Source organism: Mytilus galloprovincialis, chromosome 10 (genome assembly GCF_965363235.1).
Source record: "Mytilus galloprovincialis chromosome 10, xbMytGall1.hap1.1, whole genome shotgun sequence".
NCBI lineage: Eukaryota > Metazoa > Mollusca > Bivalvia > Mytilida > Mytilidae > Mytilus > Mytilus galloprovincialis.
The window spans coordinates 30,991,547-31,011,108 of NC_134847.1; the positions used below are offsets into that span (position 1 = coordinate 30,991,547).

Sequence of the window (19,562 nt, forward strand, 5' to 3'; positions counted from 1 at the left end):
CTGAGTGAGAGTTTTACTGGAAAGTCGTATGTACAGGCCAGGCATATGTGATAACATTGCTCTACTTGTATGAAACGTGTATTAACTACTAAAAAGAAATCAATACATTGTTGTATTGCTCTTTATACACAATAGCGTGTTAATCGCTTTCATTTGATTATTATGTCCTTTATAATTTTTCCATTTATTGAACAAGTTTCTCTAAATATAATAGGAAAATTGCACTTGTTTGTAGGAAAATTTTAACAGGTGTATTGCCGGAATGTGTATATACCGATTTCATCAATGTTAAAGAGCTGATCGCTCATGTGTGAAATATTTACAAGTACACATAATGTACACAATCCGCCATGTTTATAATTTCTTACCAGGTAAGTTAAAAATATATTTACATGGATATACAGATGAAGTAAACAATATAAAATAAGTCAAATAAACGTTTAAACATTACAATGGTAAGTGAAGTACAGGCAATTATTGGAAATTAAATTTGAATAAACAAGCGGGGAATAAACAAAATTAAATCACAATAGAGAAGATCGATGCATAACAGAATTTCAAATTCATGATAAATTAAACAGACCGGAACATATACAAATATCTTGAACGGTAAAAGTGGTTTCAATTTTTTGTTAAATGTAAACATGTCAATTGCTTTGAAATAAGATGCTGACTAAATTATCTAGTATAATTGCTAAACCACGATCACGATTTTAAATTGTTTAATGTAATGTATTTTCGAATAAAATCAGATTTGCATAATGTGTCAGCAATGATACTGACTTGTACGATTTTATGTTTGCATTGCAAAAGGACTAAATCAAGTTTGTACTAAGATATCAATAAGGTGGCTGTTACTTATAATTTTCTTTTCCCGGGAATAGATTACCGTATCCTTATTTGGCACAACCTTTTGGTATTTGGGGTCCTCAATGCTCTTCAACTTTGTACTTGTTTGGCTTAATAACTATTTTGATCTGAGCGTCACTAATTAGTCTTATGTAGACGAAACGCACGTCTGGCGTTTCAAATTATAATCCAGGTGCCTTTGATGCTCATCTTTACCTTATAAGAGGGCATTGACATAATTCTATTTTTTTCCCTCGATTAATCGAAATCGGATATTTGTTGTAATTTACGGAAGAAACAAAAATTAAAAGAGTCGAAATGATAGACAAAAAAATTCAAAATATTACATGCATTCAAAAGAGAGGGACAAAAGATACCAGAGGGACAGTCAAACTCATAAATCGAAAATAAACTGACAGCGCCATTGCTAAAAATTAAAAAGACAAACACACAAAAAATAGTACACATGACACAACATAGAAAACTAAAGAATAAGCAACAGGAACCCAACAAAAAACTAGGATTGATCTCAGGTGCTCCGGAAGGGTAAGCAGATCCACTCCACATGTGACACCCGTCGTGTTGCTCATGTTATAACAAATCCGGTAAATAGTCTTCAAATGTAATAGCGGCTTTTAACAATATTATGATTTTACCTGATTTTGCAAAAGAAATCGTCAAAGAACGTCGCGGCCTAAGCGGATGTTATTTCTATTAAATTTCCAAGAGAACATTGATGTCGCAATTGCAATTTTATTGGATTTATTTGTTCTTTTTATCAAACAAAAAATAATTTATTTGTTATTTACCATAAAGTTAACGTTGTTTCGTGTAGTGCAAATATTTTTTGTTTACTTTACTTTTGTTTTTTTTTGTTTTTTCTTTTTCTTAGGACATACAACATAAAATCATCTTCAACCTAGAAGTATATATAAGATAACTTCGCATTTTATTTTTGATACTGACTTTATCAGGAAGAATATCAAGCGAGCTAGATATTTATTGAATCTAGGAATTCGGCTTACTTCTATCATTTTTAAAATTGAAAAATAGTTAGGTATACGAATAGAAGAGAAAATGTACAAATCAACGATGATTTCATTTATTTTCAGTTCGTATGTTGTAATCAAAAAATATTATAGTATGTAACAGTGGTACCGCCGTCTTGATCAAATAAGATAATAATTGGACGATGGACTTGGTGTCATAGTTTAGTTGCTTACCAGTTTTGCACGTATTTTCATTTTTATTATTTTACAGGAAAAATGATATTATAATTGGTCTCACTTCCCAATTACAAAGTTGACCATATCTATTTAGATGTCAACAATATAAAACAAGTCTGACCGTCAGCAGCAAATACTAATAACTTGCCATGGAGTCAATTTCAGACGAGAAAAAGAACTTTATAATTATTCAGCTAGTGGTCACAGGAATTGCGCCACGTGCTGTCCGTAAAATATTTGATAGAGAATTTCACCCTGTGCGTTTAAGAAGTTCACTTAATAAGGGCTACAAAAAGATCAAACAGCTACAAAATAGAAGAGTTTTGAGCCAGACACAAATGGATCTGCTTTATCCAGGAGTTGGTAAGTTTTTTTTGGATGGAAAGTAAAGTATCATGTTATATCTTTATAAGACTAATTTATTCCTAGCGAGAAGTTCTTTCAGATCTATCATGAGGTTAACAATTTGTCGACCCCTATTATTCCAAATATTTAACTTTTGAATATTGATTTTCAGTCAAACAGGGTATATATATATTGATTATCATTAAGCAGTATTTCTCCTTTCTATTGTTCTTTTACACTCTCTTGTCAGGGTCAAGCATTTTGTATTTCTTAACATACCATGTGGTATTTGGATTGCATCTGTATTAACGTAGGAGGGATATTGTCATGATCCTCAGGTGACCTTGACATTTGATCAAAAGTATTGATTTGTTTTACATTTTCTTTTCATGAACAGAACTTATTTATCTTTTGAAATTTGACACAAGGCGGCAACAGATCAGGGCGATTTTCTGACTTTTTAGATGAATCAAATATGTCCTATCGACTTTCCGCTGGTGTTATGCCCCGTCCTTTATATAATCAATTGATAAATAAAGCAAAAACTGTTCAGAGACCCATCTTTAATCGTATATAGTAGCTAACAGCCGTAACAAAACATTTGAAGGGCACCATATAATTCTCTACGTTTATCATAAATTGTTAGGGAATATATATATATATATATATATGAGTCTGAAAGATTGTGTAACAATACCGATAAATAGATGGAAAACAAAACACTAAAAAGTGTTGAATATCATTGCACAAAGATGGAAAAACTGAACAGATGATATAAATTATACAATAATTGCAAATATTTCGGCTCAACAAATGGCCTTCTTCGGTGACAAAAGTTTTAACAATAATGAGATATAATGTATAAGGTGTAAACATAGATCACTAATAATACAGGTAAGTTTTGGTCGATTGATTTTAATCCAAAATCCTGAATATAATAATATTAACACTAGACTGTAAATTTAATTATTTCTTTCTATTGATTCCATTTGGATGGAGGACACCCAGTGTTTTTATCCAAAACCTCTCCCGATTTTCTCTTTGCCTATTTTGCCATGTACAATCCTGTTCGATCACAAGTATCTTCATGTGATCAAAATCTTTCAGGTTGTGATCTGGTAACCTGAAATGTTGGCTGACAGGAATGTACGGTTTTTTTGTGAGGTCACTCCTGTGGCCATTGAGGCGTTTGTGAAATGGCTGCATAGATTCACCAACATATTGGAGACCACATCTAGGACACTCAAGAACGTAAATCACGTTTGAGCTTTTGCAGTTGACATTGCAAAAGATCTTGTATGTCTTTTCTGTGGTCTTACTGTGAAATATTGATGAATGCTGCAATTGGTTGCAACATTTGCAGCGCTTGTCCCCACAAGGCTGACAATTACCTACAGTATGGTTAGGTTTGGAAAGGTCAGCACGGACAAGTATATTTCTCATACAAGTATATATATATATATAACAGTTGAGATTCCCACCCACTACCATATATCATTATCATATAGCAATACACAAATGTTCAGTACTAGAACGTGTTTGGCGGGCATTATCTTTACTGGAGGTTGTCCACTACACACAGTTACAACTTTTTTGAGTATTTTGTAGGCATAGAACCTTCATCATCAACGTTTGACACATCACTGATGCTTTGTTTGTTGAGAAACTTAACTAATATTGATGTGTATGATCAGTCTCCTCAACCACACAACGCAAGTTTAGCAGCTGATCTCGGTAGAATGCATTATTATAGAAACGAGTGTGCTCACATGAATATATGTGAAATTTCTACAGAAGAATTCAATTCGATTTGGACCGATTTAACTCAGGTAAGTACATGTATATGTTTAAATGAAAATTCTTTAAGAACAAATTAAGTACATTCTATGCTTACATTTGACCAAAAACAATACAAACAGAGCGCAGCAATAAAAGGGGAAAAGGCAGAAGGACTTAAAAAAATAAAATCCTTTCATGGTAAGAGTGGAAAATAAGAAAAAAATATGCAAAAGACAGGATGAAAATGAATGTTCTGCAACAAAAAATGTGAGAAACAATTGTGTACAAAAGTAAAAATAAGGAAGTATGCGTAGCAACTGATGAAAATAAAAGCTTAGGTCAATCCGCAAAAAGACCCACTGCCCCGATTCCCTCCAATTTTAGATGGTCGTACAATACACAATGTACAATACTTTACTGTGATTTACTATTGACTGTGCGTTCACGTCGATCGTCGAACAAAAACAAAATAATAAAATAAGTCTTATTACTATATCTTGGCGTCTTTTTCCTGATAATTTTCATTTTTATCCAGAAGTTGAATTTTTGCCGGTCCGAAAACCATACATATATTCATACAACCCTGGATTGTAAACTCTGATAAATAAACAAGAGTACAAAGTTCTACTGGTTGAGAAAACGTGTTTACCATAACAACTTTGACGAATTCGGCATAAAAAAACGTGTAGAAGTTTTAGTGAGTTATGCCTTCATGTTTTTTCAATCTGCACTATTACCCTCTCAGCAATGTGTTATTTAACTTATTGTACTGAATATTGTATCATTATTGTCTTTTAAAGTTTGAATTGAAGGAACTTCTCTATGACGTCATGTATATAGCAACGCTACAGTTTAGTATTAGAAAAACAAAAGTGAAGCAAGATGTATTTTTTTTGTTGATAAAACTAAACTTCTGAGGCTAAACTGTAGAACTTGAGCTTTGTTTTTAAAATAATTAATGCAAATTCAATTCACTGTCCTTTAACTCATCATTTTTTTTTTGGTCTGCAGGAGGGCGTGACATTTAAAAAATTGTCTCCTACTGAGCCATAGGTAGTAAATTATCTATTCGTTTTAGTCAATCAAAATCTGACATATTAACTTGAAATAGTGTAATATATATTGTCCATTAATGCCATCCATGTGTCTGAGAGAAATTATCTTTACTACATGTTTATTACAATAATTTAACTAGTATAACACAGGATTTTAGCTTTTGGTTAAAAATAAAAACCATGTGTGTAATTAAACTCATTATAGATACCAAGATTAAAATTCGGTACACCAGACACCTACATGTATTGCGTTTACAAAGGAATGATCAATTAGGCTAGAATCAAAAATGTTTAAAAGGTCAAATGAAGTAAGAACAGCATTTTAGCATTTCGAAAATCATACATGTTCAACAAGTCTGAAGTTTAAGTTGTTGTTATTTTTACCTATGTTATAACATTGTTTTCTGTTTTAGAGTAAATTCCCGAGAATTGCATGACTTTTTTAGAGAATAATTTTGGATAAACCACAATGTTGTGTATAATGCAGAACTAATGGTACAAGGGGATTTCGAACCTTGTAAAATCTCTGATTTTTAAATGCGAAGCGACAGCTTGGTAGTTTTAAAAACATAAAATAGTAAACAAAAAATTGTGAATAACAAAGCAAATGGAAAAAAAAAAATAGAACAAATCAAAGACATTTTAGATATCGCAATCTCAGGATTAACCTGTTTATGCCATTAGGTCAGTCGTATTTATATCGTAGGGTCGAAGGGTTGTGCACTTTTAAATAAAAGGGTTTATTATCACTTTTTGTTAATGTTAAGTGCTATTCGCCCTTCTCGATGTTTTTCATATCGTTACAGGCTATTCAACGCTTGGGGGGAATAGGATTATATACAGAATGTCAAACCCAGAAACAAAGTATGGAAAATATAGATCAAAGGATTTTATGTGAGATTTTCAACGAGATGAACAGTTCGATGAAGGAAAATGGAAATATAAAAGAAGAAATTGATAGATTGAAAGAAGAAATTGATAGAATAAAAGAAGAAAAGAAATTGGAGATCGATTTGATAAGAGTAGAACAACAAGAAGAGGCTGAATTGCAATTCCATTTCATTTCTAAGGAAAGATTCCGTCAGTATTTGTATTTCATTTATGTTTAGATTTTAATACTTCGAAAAAGCTACCACGATTTATTTTCAACTTGAACTAAAAATAAGTATACGGACTACCATAAATAATTTGATTAAAAAGTAAAATCACAAAAAACTGGACTAAGAGGAAAATCAATCCGGAAAGTCCATAATCACATGGCAAAATCAAATAACAAAACACATAAAAAACGAATGGACAAGAACTGTCATATTCCGGACTTGGTACAGGCCTTTTCAAAGGTAGAAAATGGTGGATTAAACCTGGTTTTATAGCTTTAACCCTCTCACTTTGATGACAGTCTCTTCAAATTCCGTTATATTTACAATGATGCGTTAACTAAACAGACACAATGAATAAAATAGTAAAAATGTGGGTACAGCAGTCATCATCGTGTAACAATTTTAAAAGGAACAATTTAACAGAACACAAAAACATCTATCTACAAACACATTCATTGATTTGCGTATCTGACGTCAGAAAATTTTATACGTCACATATATTTGTCGTTCAATGTACATACAAACAATTTTAAAATTTCATGAATTTAGTTTTATGCCGATTTTAGCTTCCTCTATACCAAGTTGGGCTTATTAAGTGTTTTTAGGTTTTTTTTTATTATTATTATCAAGTCTATCATTATACTCAATTCAACCAAAAATATCTATATTTTTATCAACCTAACAATCAATGCCGTTGCTATTATTGATGATTTAATTCAATATGAAATTCGAACCAACATCGTTGCAACGTCTTTGAGCATTGATTAGAGTATATATTACGTTTCGGCAGCTTTACCCTACTCATACATGATTTCTAGCCAAATAATTATAATCTAAAGTGTGATTCATGCACATTCAGTATAATACCTCGACGATACCTAAACATGCTTCACCTTTGAAATGTTTCTGCATTGTACATTGACAATCTCGGCAAACGCCATGTCAATATTTGATAGATTTGTCTGTGATCTTTTGATTTAACCTTAGATGCATGTTCTCATCTTTGAGATGAAAAGAATTCCACTCAAACCGTTACTAGTTACAGGCGTTTAAACCCTTTTGGGTCGATAATCTTAACAAAAATGACTTTAGAGTAACGAAAGTCATGGACTCAAAAATTCATATATACCTCCGAATTTATTTATCGACATACCAGAATTGCAAAATTAAGACTTCTACTTTTTTTTTAAATGAGGGTCAAACAGCTTCACTTCATCCATTTGTGACAAATTGAAAGATGTACTGTGTTAGTACGAATCTACTACCTGAAATTTAAAAGTAACTAACTTCATGCCGAAATGTTGATTATATATATTTTTTTCAAAATGACAACACATTTTAACTGTTATGGCTGAATAAACTTTTTTGAACATGTTATCATAATGTTTCGTTTAATAGATAATTAATGGAAGCCATATATATTTGTTGGGAGTTTACACATGACCTGACCGTAACATTCAAATTTGATCTTGAGCATCATCTATTTGTAGTATACAAGGTGCTGTATTTCTTTACTGTTTAGTTGGTTTTTTTTAATGTGAAAGGACATACGAATCAAAAAAGAAATAGTATTTGAAAAAATGAAAAATCCTTTGATTTCCATCAAGCTCAATTATTTAATGGTCGAAAAGTACTATAGCATGCGTAAGACAATTTTAATAAAATTATAAGCATTTTCTTGTTTATTATAATTTTTTATCCTTAGTAATCCTCAGGAAGTTGTTTACAGTTTTTTCAAGATCTAGTTATTTCGTTTTTTATTTTATTTGAAATGATTTCAAAATTGCAATTTATTAAAATTGAGATTATTTCGTTGTCATCTTTTTGGTATTCATTATAGAAATATCTGATTTTTTAGTGAGATTAGAACTTCCAGAATGTGTGAATTTTGGACCTCCTTTTTGTTCAGATTTCTTTCATCGCGTGAAGCTGGGTTTGGAACGTTAATTTCATAGTATTTTGAGTTTCTTCTGCTTTTGTCTATAAAAAAGTCTCCAATGCTTATTCGATGATTTTATGTAATAGGAAAAAAACGAGTTTACATGGAAAACTTTAAAGTGATAAATAAAAGAAATGTTTTATATGAGCTTATTTGTCCTTTTCAGCTAATACTTATAAAACATGAATGAAATACAAACTTCTTACGACAAATTGAAGATATCATTCGTTCTTTATATTAGAAAAGGTATTATTTTGGCATTTTCATAATCATCTGCTTTTTTAAATAGAAAAATAAGGCAAAACAATAATGCGTGGTCTAAGAACATGGTTATTTTGTTGTTAAAATTAAAGTCAGATTCTGTCATGACTATCTACAAGGGGCTCATTTGTAGTATACATATCAACCGTCATTTTACATCAGTTTTGTAAAAGTTCAGAAGCTTTCTCGAATAATTCTTTAATTAGCAAGTGTTTTAACATTCATATTTTAAGTATACATATTGCAGTTTATCCATAACTAAAAACTATATAACATGCCTATACATACCGTTCCTATTTGATAATGAGGTTAAAACTAAATGCCCTATAGCATGACAAACATCGCTGTCGTTTTTGTATTTAAGCTTACTTTTCCAAAAAAAAATATGGGAGAAAGGTTTTACTTTTTTACAAAACAGTATACTATAGTTGTTCGGGCCTTCACTTGATGCCAGTAACGTAGAGTACTCTTACGTTAAGTGATGATACTATATCGATGAAAGGGCACTCAAAAGTTATTGAACGGTAGTCAAAATTTAACTAATCAATAATCTTTTGTTTCTTTATCAGACTAAATTGTAAATTAATTACTTCTACTGAAGTCATGAACAGTGACATAATCCTTAGCTTTTGCAGTACTAAATTATTTTAATATCAACCAGATATATGACCATAAGTGTTGATACCTCGAGATAATTGTATTTAATTGTTGAAACAGGTTAAGAGCTAGTGTTTTATTTTGTTTCAGTTTTATTACAAATTATAATGATTATGTTCTTTTATTTGTACATTGTATATGTAAATGAATAATATCTGGGTTTTTTTTAAAGTTTATTCATTAAACTTGTATTTGCAGAACAAAACATTGAAATTAAGAGAAAATGGAGGGAACAACTAAACAGTGAAACGTTTATTATATCAAAAGCGGCGATTTCGATATTCGAAACAATTCAACACAATCAGTTTGTTGCAGTTTCTGGAATGTGTGGGTCTGGAAAATCGACGTTGGCACAGTACGTAGCTCTTCGTATGTCGGAAAGCCATGCATATTTTGTTATTTCCGCGTCTTCAACCAATAGTTGGGACTTTATATTACGAGATGATGATCGAAAACCCGACAAAAAAATTTTGTACATTCTGGACGATTTTTTTGGAAAATTTTCTATATCTGATTTCGATCACATGAGGTTTACTTCAAACTTAAATAGCGCTAAGTATTTTGCTGCCAGGAACCAAAACTTTAGATTTTTATTCACATGTAGACCACATGTTTTTGCTATGAGCAAGATAAAAGACGTTTTACCATCTATTATAGAATGTAACTTACATTCATCCGAACTGTCATTATCCTTTAATGAACGTCGGAAGATATTTGACCTATATATTCCTGATGAGGAAACCGTTTACCAGGATAATAATTTCTTAAGGTCAGAGCAGCTGCCTTTACTTTGTACGTTATATAGAAAGCATTTTTGCAGCAGAATTCAAGATTTTATTTTAAATTCTGACCAGATAATAACCAACCAAATAAGTGCCTTGAGGGAGTCGGAGAATCCATCGTATATCTTTCTTGCTCTGTTAATGGTTGTGAGAGAAATCAATACAAAATATGGTTTAAGTGAATGTATTAGTTATCATGCTATCCTACCATGCCTACGGAGTGTTATATCAGAGTCAAATTTTAAAAATACACCGATGGCAAGCCTTAAGTTTTTACTGTTAGGATTAGACGCAATAGAAGGAATTTATGTTAAAAGAGAAGGATATCTTCTGTCGTTTATAAACGACAAAATATGCGACATTGTTATATCATGTATTGGGGGTAGGTTTATACACAGTATATTAACATTTACGGAATATTCTTTTATTGAAAACCGTGTTAGATTGGAATCTTTTGTGACTGAGGAAACGGTCAAAGGTGCTTCTATAATTTTGAATAAGGCATATAACGAAATATTCTTTGCTAGGCTTATACAGGAAATAAGAAATGGAAACGAAAGGGTTTTCGCAAACATTCAGAATAAAAATCAAGGTTATAGAACAGCCTTCATAGAATATCTTAAAGTTCATTTGACTGAATCAGATGTAGATTCTTTAAAATCACCACTTCTCCTATCATGTAAAATGGGATATGTTGATTTTGTATTGTATCTTGTTGGAAAGTGGAACAGACTATTAGAATATTCAATATACGAAACTGAAACACCGCTATCTGAAGCATGTTCTATGGGATATTTTAATATTGTCAAGTTTTTAGTAGACTCTCAAAAGAACATTGATTTACAAAGAACTGAGCCGATTGAGCTTGCTTGCAAAAAAGGTCATTTGCATATTGTTGAGTTTTTGTTAACACAAGGTGTCTATCAAGATCTTACCCAAACTTTTAGAGATTCCTGTGCAAATGGATATACCGACATAGTTTTACTACTTATAAAAAAAGAACCGAATCTTTTAGAGCTGATTCGCGTACTTAGTGGTCGCTCAAACGTTTTGAATATGGCTTGTACTAATGGACATGAGAAAGTAGTCAGAATTTTACTTAGACACAATCTGCCTGCAAAAAATCCTTATTCCGCTGCAAATACGTGTACACCATTATACTACGCTTCAATGAAAGGTCATTTAAATATAGTCAAATTGTTATTAAATACAAATGCACAAGTGCATGAGCGTGATATAAGTGTGGCGGAATGGAACGACCATGAAGAAGTCGTTAAATGTTTACGCAACCATTTGAGTTTATAAAATGTCATTGACTTCAGAACTCATCATCAAACAATATGAAGGCGATATTATAGAATAACTTTTGGAATAAATAAAGTCAGAAGAATAAAGAATAGGACAGAGTGTTTACTTAATACATGTAACATTATTAAGTCAAGCAAACTATAAAGACACCACCAAATCGGTCATTGTATGTTTTGTCTTTCCACTTGACTTAATTCATTTTTCACGTCTTTGTTTTCCTAAACATATATTTTTTGCTACGAAAAGGTCTCATCGAAACCTTGTCATGAACAGGTGGGGGAAATTGCGAAGAACAGTTTTCAAAAGTTTTACTTGAATCTATATTAGTAAAATAACAGCCATGTCAAGTAAGTATGTCCCCAGATCGACCTAATGATATAAATGAGAGCTAATGATGGTTAATTGTGTTATTGAGCTATAATTGTACATTTTTATGTTCTTGTCTTTCATTTTTGTTAATGTGCTTTGTCTATATGCATGTATTGCTTATCTGTAACAAATATGTTTGTTTTTATAATGAAAAAGATTATAAAAAAGTAAAATCACAAAAAGACTAAACGCCGAGAAAATTTTAAAAGGAAAATTTTTAATCAAATAACAAAATAAAAAGATCAGAGGCATCAAACGAATGGATGCTAAGTCATATTCCTATCGCAGTACATGCATTTGTTCATGTAGAAAATGGTGGATTAAAGCGGGTTTTATGACTAGCTAAACCTGTCACATGTATGATAGTCGCATAAAATTTCATCATTGTGACATTGGTATGTGATATTCAAAACAAAATGTGTACTGTTTTTTTTTTTTTTTACCTATACACCTTTAAGCGCAACAAAAGAAAACTATAACTATTTAATAGATTCAAAGCTTGGTGGGCACATTTGGCAGTACTTGTAGACAACCTATTAAAAACGATATTTCAATTCTTAAATTTTACGGTAAAATTACACTCAAATAGCGGACATTACTTTGTTATCTGAGTTAATTCATAGAACCTTTAAACAAACTTAATACTACAGGTTATCTTATGTTGTGAAAATATCTTTGAATTGTATACACATCGACAGAAAATCGATTTTGTCATCAACAAATTAAAGTATAACTAAATGTGAATTCTTTTCAATTTTTGTGTATGTGATGTAAAAAACATATCTACGTTTATTTTCTTTATAGAGCTTTCTTTATCTATACATAATATAATATATTATTTAAAAGGTTACATTCTTACTATCCTACTATCTTTCAATACATTTTTTGGCATTGCATTAGCAATATCTTCTGTGAATGTCCATGGCGTTAAACATAAAATCACTGGGATTCGATTGATTGATGTTTGTCTCTGATGCATAATTTCTTTATTAGTAACTGTTTTTAGCTTTTAACTAGCTTTCAGTATTTGCAAGTACAAAGTCATTTAACGAGGAAGTAACAATATAAGCATTTTAAAGTTATAGCTCGTAAAAAAAATATTTATCATAAAGGACCAAACCGTGGTAAAATAAATATAAATTAAAGCTTATATATGAAATATATCTGTCTAACTGCTATAATTTCCTTTGCCTGTACTGTACCTCGAAGTTGCATAAAACACATTGAATTAGGAAAGGTTATAACGTCAGTTAATTTTCGATTATATGAGTTTGAGGGTCTCTTTAGTATCTTTCGCTTCTATTTCGCTTCTATTTGGTAGGCTCTTCATCTAGTTGTTATACTATTAAATGTTTATGAATAAACGACCTAAATTGCCATGAAGATTATTCTTTCGTTTGTGGCATCAAGCAATTGGGGATTCTAAATACTCTTTATATGAACTTCTTAGAAACTCGAAATCCAGAAATGAATCGGTGTAAAATGTTGAATTTTCTACACTGCAGTACTAGCTATATATAGTATCCTACCTTTTTCTACATTTTCTCGAGCTTAGTGTATGTGGATACCATGATATATTCAAGAGTTTTGAAAGTGACTTTAAACCAACACAATCATTTTTTCTTTCCAACCTCGTAGACAAAAACAGAAAAGATTAAAAGAAAAGTAACAAAAATGTCAAGCATATCATTTAACTTGGAAAGTTGAAACTTTTTTCTAAGCAACAAGATAAGATAACACTTCATCACTCTTAATTTGTTATGATTTATGAGACGATCATGTGGCTAACGGCTCTACAGATTAAAAAATTATATGGACTATCATGAAGATATAAAATAAGTGTTGATATTCATCGTTTGGCTGTGTAGATGTGAGGCTCTTTGTTCTAGTGATGTTGATATTGATTTGCAAGTACTATAACACCATATGCTTTATATATAAATGTCATCTAACATCAACGCATTCCACATGTTCCAACATCTATCCAAAATCCCGAATGCAAATACAAACTTATTCGGAAGACTCCATATACATAGTATTCAATTGTAATTAATTTACAATATAATGGTAAAGAGGATACTAGTATTACTAGACTTGTAATTGCTTACAACAACCCTACACTAATTTAGTGTTTCGGCGTTTTTTGTATTATATGCGAATGATAAATGTATAATATTTATGAACGGGTTTAAGCATTGCAGGCCCACTATCATCAGGGATTAACCTATCAATTTATTTTAAATTTGTCGTTGTCAATAGATCTGCACAATTTTTATGCTTTTTATAAGCTATTATTGGTTTGCTTGAAAATATTTATTTGCAAACTGCTTCCTGTCTTAGTAGATCCCAATGTTTACTAATGCATTGTTTTAATTTATGTATGCATGGATTGAATTTTGTTGTCAATACTAAAGGAATTTCCTTTGTGTGTTTTTTTGGCCTTTTTTCTGATTAAATCCGATCTATTACCAAATAATGCCTCATTTATGTACTTTTCGATTTCAATCTCCTTGTATCCTCTCTTTATTAAGTTTGATCTGAACTGTAATAAAATATTTTGTAAATCAACATCATTATGTGTTGTTCTAATGTATCTGATTACTTCGCCCTTGATAAACCCTTCAAACACATGTCGATTGTGACAGCTTTTACGATCTAGATAAAGGAAGGCATTTGTCGGTTTGAAATGTGTTTTCACATCCAAAATATTTTCATTAGAAAATCTTGTAAATACATAAAATGCAATACCACAAACTAAACATGCTTAATATAAAAGAGATACATAATTAGTTTAAAACCTATAAAATACAGTCTACCGCATTCTTCCCATCTGGTAAATGATGTCTCGTCATTTCTTGGCTGACGATGTCATGAGAATGTCGAGTATGGTCTTCGCTGCTTCTGACTGTAAATCCCGGAATAGATGTGTTCAAGCTAACAATGTTTTGAACTGGACCTTCTTGTTTCACTCATTGTCACTTACTGGTGTACCAATTGATTTGGATAACTTGAATGTTTTAGATCTCACCCAGGGAGGTTGTTGTATATCTCTAGTAGGCCGTCTAACTGGACTATCCTCCTGATGACTATCTTCACTACTGACTGTCGAAACGCTTCTAATAACCTACCATGACTCTGTCCCTTCTGCTGCCCTATCTGTAGCCTCCTGGAAATGGGCGACCAAGTCAGAATAAGAATGATCAGTTGTATCAGTCACAGTAGAGTCATTGTGCTGTTCCTCAGTGATGGTCACGTCACTACTAGCATCATGCTCCACTATCACAAGCTCAAGTGGCTCCTCATCAGACGATTCATCTGAATGTACCCCTAAATGTCCAATAGATGTGCTTTGTTTCTTCCTCAATCTTGTTTTTGGTACGGCTTAATTTGAAACAGTATACACACATCTTGTTTCTATTAACTCATCTGATTGTAAAGAGTCTGACATATTCCAATTATGATGGTATAGTTATCTTTTTCTATTGTAGAAAGATAATCAACACACAATATACTGAAAAAGTAAAATCACAAAAATACTGAACTCAGAGGAAAATCAAATCGCCAAGTCCCTAATCACATGGCAAAATCAAATGACAAAACACATAAAAAACGAATGGACAACAACTGTCATATTCTTGACTTTGAACAGGCATTTCTAAATATAGAAAATGGTGGATTAAACCGGATTTTATAGCGATAAATTTCTCACTTTGTACGACAGTCACTCCAAATTCCGTTTTATTTACAATGAAACTAAACAGACATAATAAATAAAATAGTCAAAATATGCATATGGGCATAGCATTCATCATCGTCGGTGAGAAAAGTTCATACTCAGAGAAATACATTTGTATATAGTTTCCACATTGTCAAATCAGGGGTCAACATAATGTAGGCAGTACTATACTATATGAGGTGTATATGACTTGAGTGCTCACTCTGTTCCATACAGTCAGTGCGGATAAATTAATAAATACGTTGCATATTTGTAAAAACTATTAGAAAACTCGTGAGCATTATTCATCAAATAGATTATAGCAGACTGATTACTGTGCTTAATATAAAACGTTTCATAACAGGTCACATGTTGATTAATACTGTGAAAATGAATATCAAAAGTTTTACAATTTATACAATAATTATTAAACATAGAAGACAGAAAAATAGAAAATAGAAATATCAGATTAAAATAATGTGTACTTGTTTAAGTTGGGATTAACATACAAAAAGAAATTTTCAAATTAAAACATTGTATTATAAAAATGAAAAATCTATGAAAAATGATTTTTTGATGAATTTCTGTGACAATTATTACAAAGACGTCAATACATACTGTTAGCTTTAAATGATTTTATAACAATACATTTGGCTGATTTGTGGCTGGCTTATAGGTGAATTTAAAATAAATCAATTGAAATACTTTGAAGTAAACAAATGTTAAATACTACAACAAATAGATACTAAACAGAGAACAAACAACTTATTTCATTTTGGAACATGTAAGACAGAAACATTTAGAAAGAATTAAATGTGATTTGGATGCATTGAAAAAAATAGTGTAGCAGGTTTTTAAATTTCCCCAAAAAATTGTAAGTCACTAGTAAGATAAAAAAAAATATTCAACATACTTCTTTATAAAACTTTTAAGGTATTGATGTGTTATTGTATGCTACTTACTTTTTTACCATAATTTCTTCGCTGTATTGAAATCATTCCGGGCCTTTTTATAAGTGACTATGCGGAAAATGTATTTTCATTGTTGAAGGCTGTGCAGTGACCTATAGTAGCTTACTTTAATGTCATTTAGTGTTATGAGGAGAGTTGTTTCATTGGCAATAATACCATATCGTATTATTGTTTATAATGTACGCAAAGTAGTTTCAGATTTGGACAAATAGATTCAACAGAAAAAGAATTTCAAGTTAAAATATTTTCAAGGCTTTGTCACTCACTTCAATTCAGCAGTTTCAGGGGAAAATGAATGATACAGTCATATAACACTTAACACGTAGCATTTCTGACTGCAGATGTTTTGTCTGTAGGTGAATATACACATTTAAATTTGTCCAAATTCAAAATATTTCTTATCTAGCTAAAAGACTAAATAAGAAGCAAGTCATAAAGTAGGCATGGTGTGCTCGTAGTAAAAGTACGTTTTACATTTCAAATATCTCCGAACAGACATGCATGTACCCACATTACATTAAACCAGTGCATTATTCCATAAAGAATGTGCTATGCAGAACGTGTTGTCCTATATTTTACTGTGAACTCCTCGATACATACTATATTAGTATCGGACTTATACATGTATATGACTATAAACCACGACTAAGTATACCACCATAGAAATATCAGTGCTTTACTAACATACGGACTTGTAATAAAATACTTATCAAACTATTTCTGCATTCTGGTTCTAAAGTTTCTACAGATTGAAAATGAAAAGGAAAAAGTTCAATATAACGGACTAAAATGGCACGGAAATAAATATTTCGAGTCTTCTGCTCCTCCGTCAACAAAATGTAACTCGTTCAGAAACGTGAGTTCTACTGTGTAATGAGTCAGCAATCGAGTGACCTAAATACGTACCGTGATTTGTTTAGCATGAAATGCTAACCCTTTTGTAGCACAGGTTCACACATCCGAGTTTTTGTGAGATTCGAAATTCGTTTTGTTCAATCTTTAGTTTTCTCTACAATCGCATGTGGACTGTTGTTTATTTTTTTAGCCATGGTGTTTTGACGTATGGTAGCTTTCGCTCTTTTTCTTGTAATACTTGTTTTGATTGTCTACCACAATTAGACCTAGTTATGCATATAATGGTCAGCCAAAATAAGTCATAAATTATAATTTCATCAACCTTAATACAGACTTCAAGATGAAATGATCTCCTCTGTAAACAAGAATGTGTCCATAGCACACGAATGCCCCACTCGCACTATCATTTTCTATGTTCAGTGGACCGTAAAATTGGGGTAAAAACTTTAATTTGGAATTAAAAGTAGAAAGATCATATCATAGGGAACATGTGTACTAAGTTTCAAGTTGATGTAACTTTAACTTCATCAAAAACTACCTTGACCAAAAACTTTAACCTGAACTTCGCACTATCATTTTCTATGTTCAGTGGACCATGAAATTGGGGTCAAAACTATAATTTGGCATTAAAATTAGAAAGATCATATCATGGGGAACAAGTGTACTAAGTTTCAAGTTGATTGGACTTCAACTTCTTCAAAAACTACCTTGACCAAAAACTTTAACTTGAAGCGGACGGACGAACGGAGGCACAGACCAGAAAACATAATGCCCTTCTACTATCGTAGGTGGGGCATAAATATAAACATTTTTCAATTTGTTCATGATTTATACGTGTTTCCTTTAATCCACCGGCAAATTTTTGTCAGGAAAATAACTTCATCTTGAATGGTGTTCAAATATATGGGTTCCGCCATCGTTAGCGTCGGCGAAGATGTAATATGACGTTATTCAATTGTGACGTTATAAGTTACTCTCTTCCCCAGATCTGCCATAGATTTGGAGAAAACAAAAAAACTGCCATAGATTTGAGTTGTTTGGCGTTTGTAACGTCACGTTTACCATAGATTATGAATCTGCCATAGATTTGGAACCCGCCATAGATTTGAGTCCTACATATATACTATATAGATATCACACACTGCCGAAATTACGTTTGTGTACTACTTTTGACGTGTGTATTTTTAACCTCTGTGACTTCAGAATGTGTTGTTCAGACTCATCATACATGACGTGTGCTTAACCTTGTGTGAACTATATATAGATTTACGTTCTATTTGCTTTCAAGCATTTCTTTATAGCAATATAAAGTAAATAGGCTTAACAGACGAACATGAACCACATGATTAATTCCATATTCTACGGTGCCAATCTTCAAGTTGATCTATATTCATTCTGTCAATTCTTTGCCAAATTCAAAAGTTGAATCTGTACATTTGTAGCACACATTATCAACCGTTCAACATTGTCAATTTTAGCATGTTCATGTTCACGTTAAAATTCTGAAGCGTATGCCAGATTATAACAGTTTGTTTTGCATAAGGGCATCAGTCATATCCCGTTGTCAAAAGTCATAAATCGATTGATAGAAAACAAATTTGGGTTACAAACTAAACCCCTTGGAAACACATCAATTATAAGATGAAAACAACGAAACAACAGAAACACTTAGAAAAAATCAAACGACAATATAATACACACAGAAATGATCTATAAGATAACAACTGCATTTTCCTGAATTGGTACAGGACATTTGAAACAAATCGTGGGTTGAAACTGGTTTTGCGACCAGCCAAACCTCGCGCTTTTATGACAACGTTGAATATAACAATAAAAGGACAACATCACATGACAGTATTACAGTTGAAATAATTGCAAGAAAAATTAATTGTTATTTGCTTTTACTTTGAAATGAGGTGTTATGTTTTATTAAATAGTAATTTTCTTTGAGTGAAAGCTGAAGCTCGGATTACACCTGTTCCTTAGCCTCGTACAAATACAGCTTATATTTATGAACACTTTACAGTTTTTGTCTATATATTAAGAAATGCAACACTATATTAAATTTTTTTAAGATAATTATTTTAGAGATGAGTGACGCTTCCTGTTTTATTTTCATATGTTTTCTCGATTAAATTTTGGAAAAATTTGCATTGTTGATTAAAACGGACCAACATAAAAATCACTTGACTGTCTCTTTGGTACCCTTTATGGAACAGGAACGTCTAACTCAGGTTATAGTATTGTAAAAAAAGATGATGTTGTATGATTCCCAATGAGAAAACTCTTCACAAGTGGCCAACATTATCTCTTATTTATATCATTATTTCAATATGGGGCTACAGACATGT

At 31.6% G+C, this 19,562-nt stretch overlaps 1 long non-coding RNA gene across 1 annotated transcript; it reads left to right on the top strand.

Moving 5' to 3' along the window:
- The first annotated feature begins 317 nt into the window (after positions 1 to 317).
- LOC143047373 (uncharacterized) lies at positions 318 to 14,237 on the top strand. Its single transcript, XR_012969527.1, has 5 exons — positions 318 to 371; positions 2,110 to 2,438; positions 4,029 to 4,249; positions 6,061 to 6,334; positions 9,410 to 14,237. It is a non-coding gene; the product is annotated as an uncharacterized LOC143047373 (long non-coding RNA).
- The last annotated feature ends 5,325 nt before the right edge of the window (positions 14,238 to 19,562 follow it).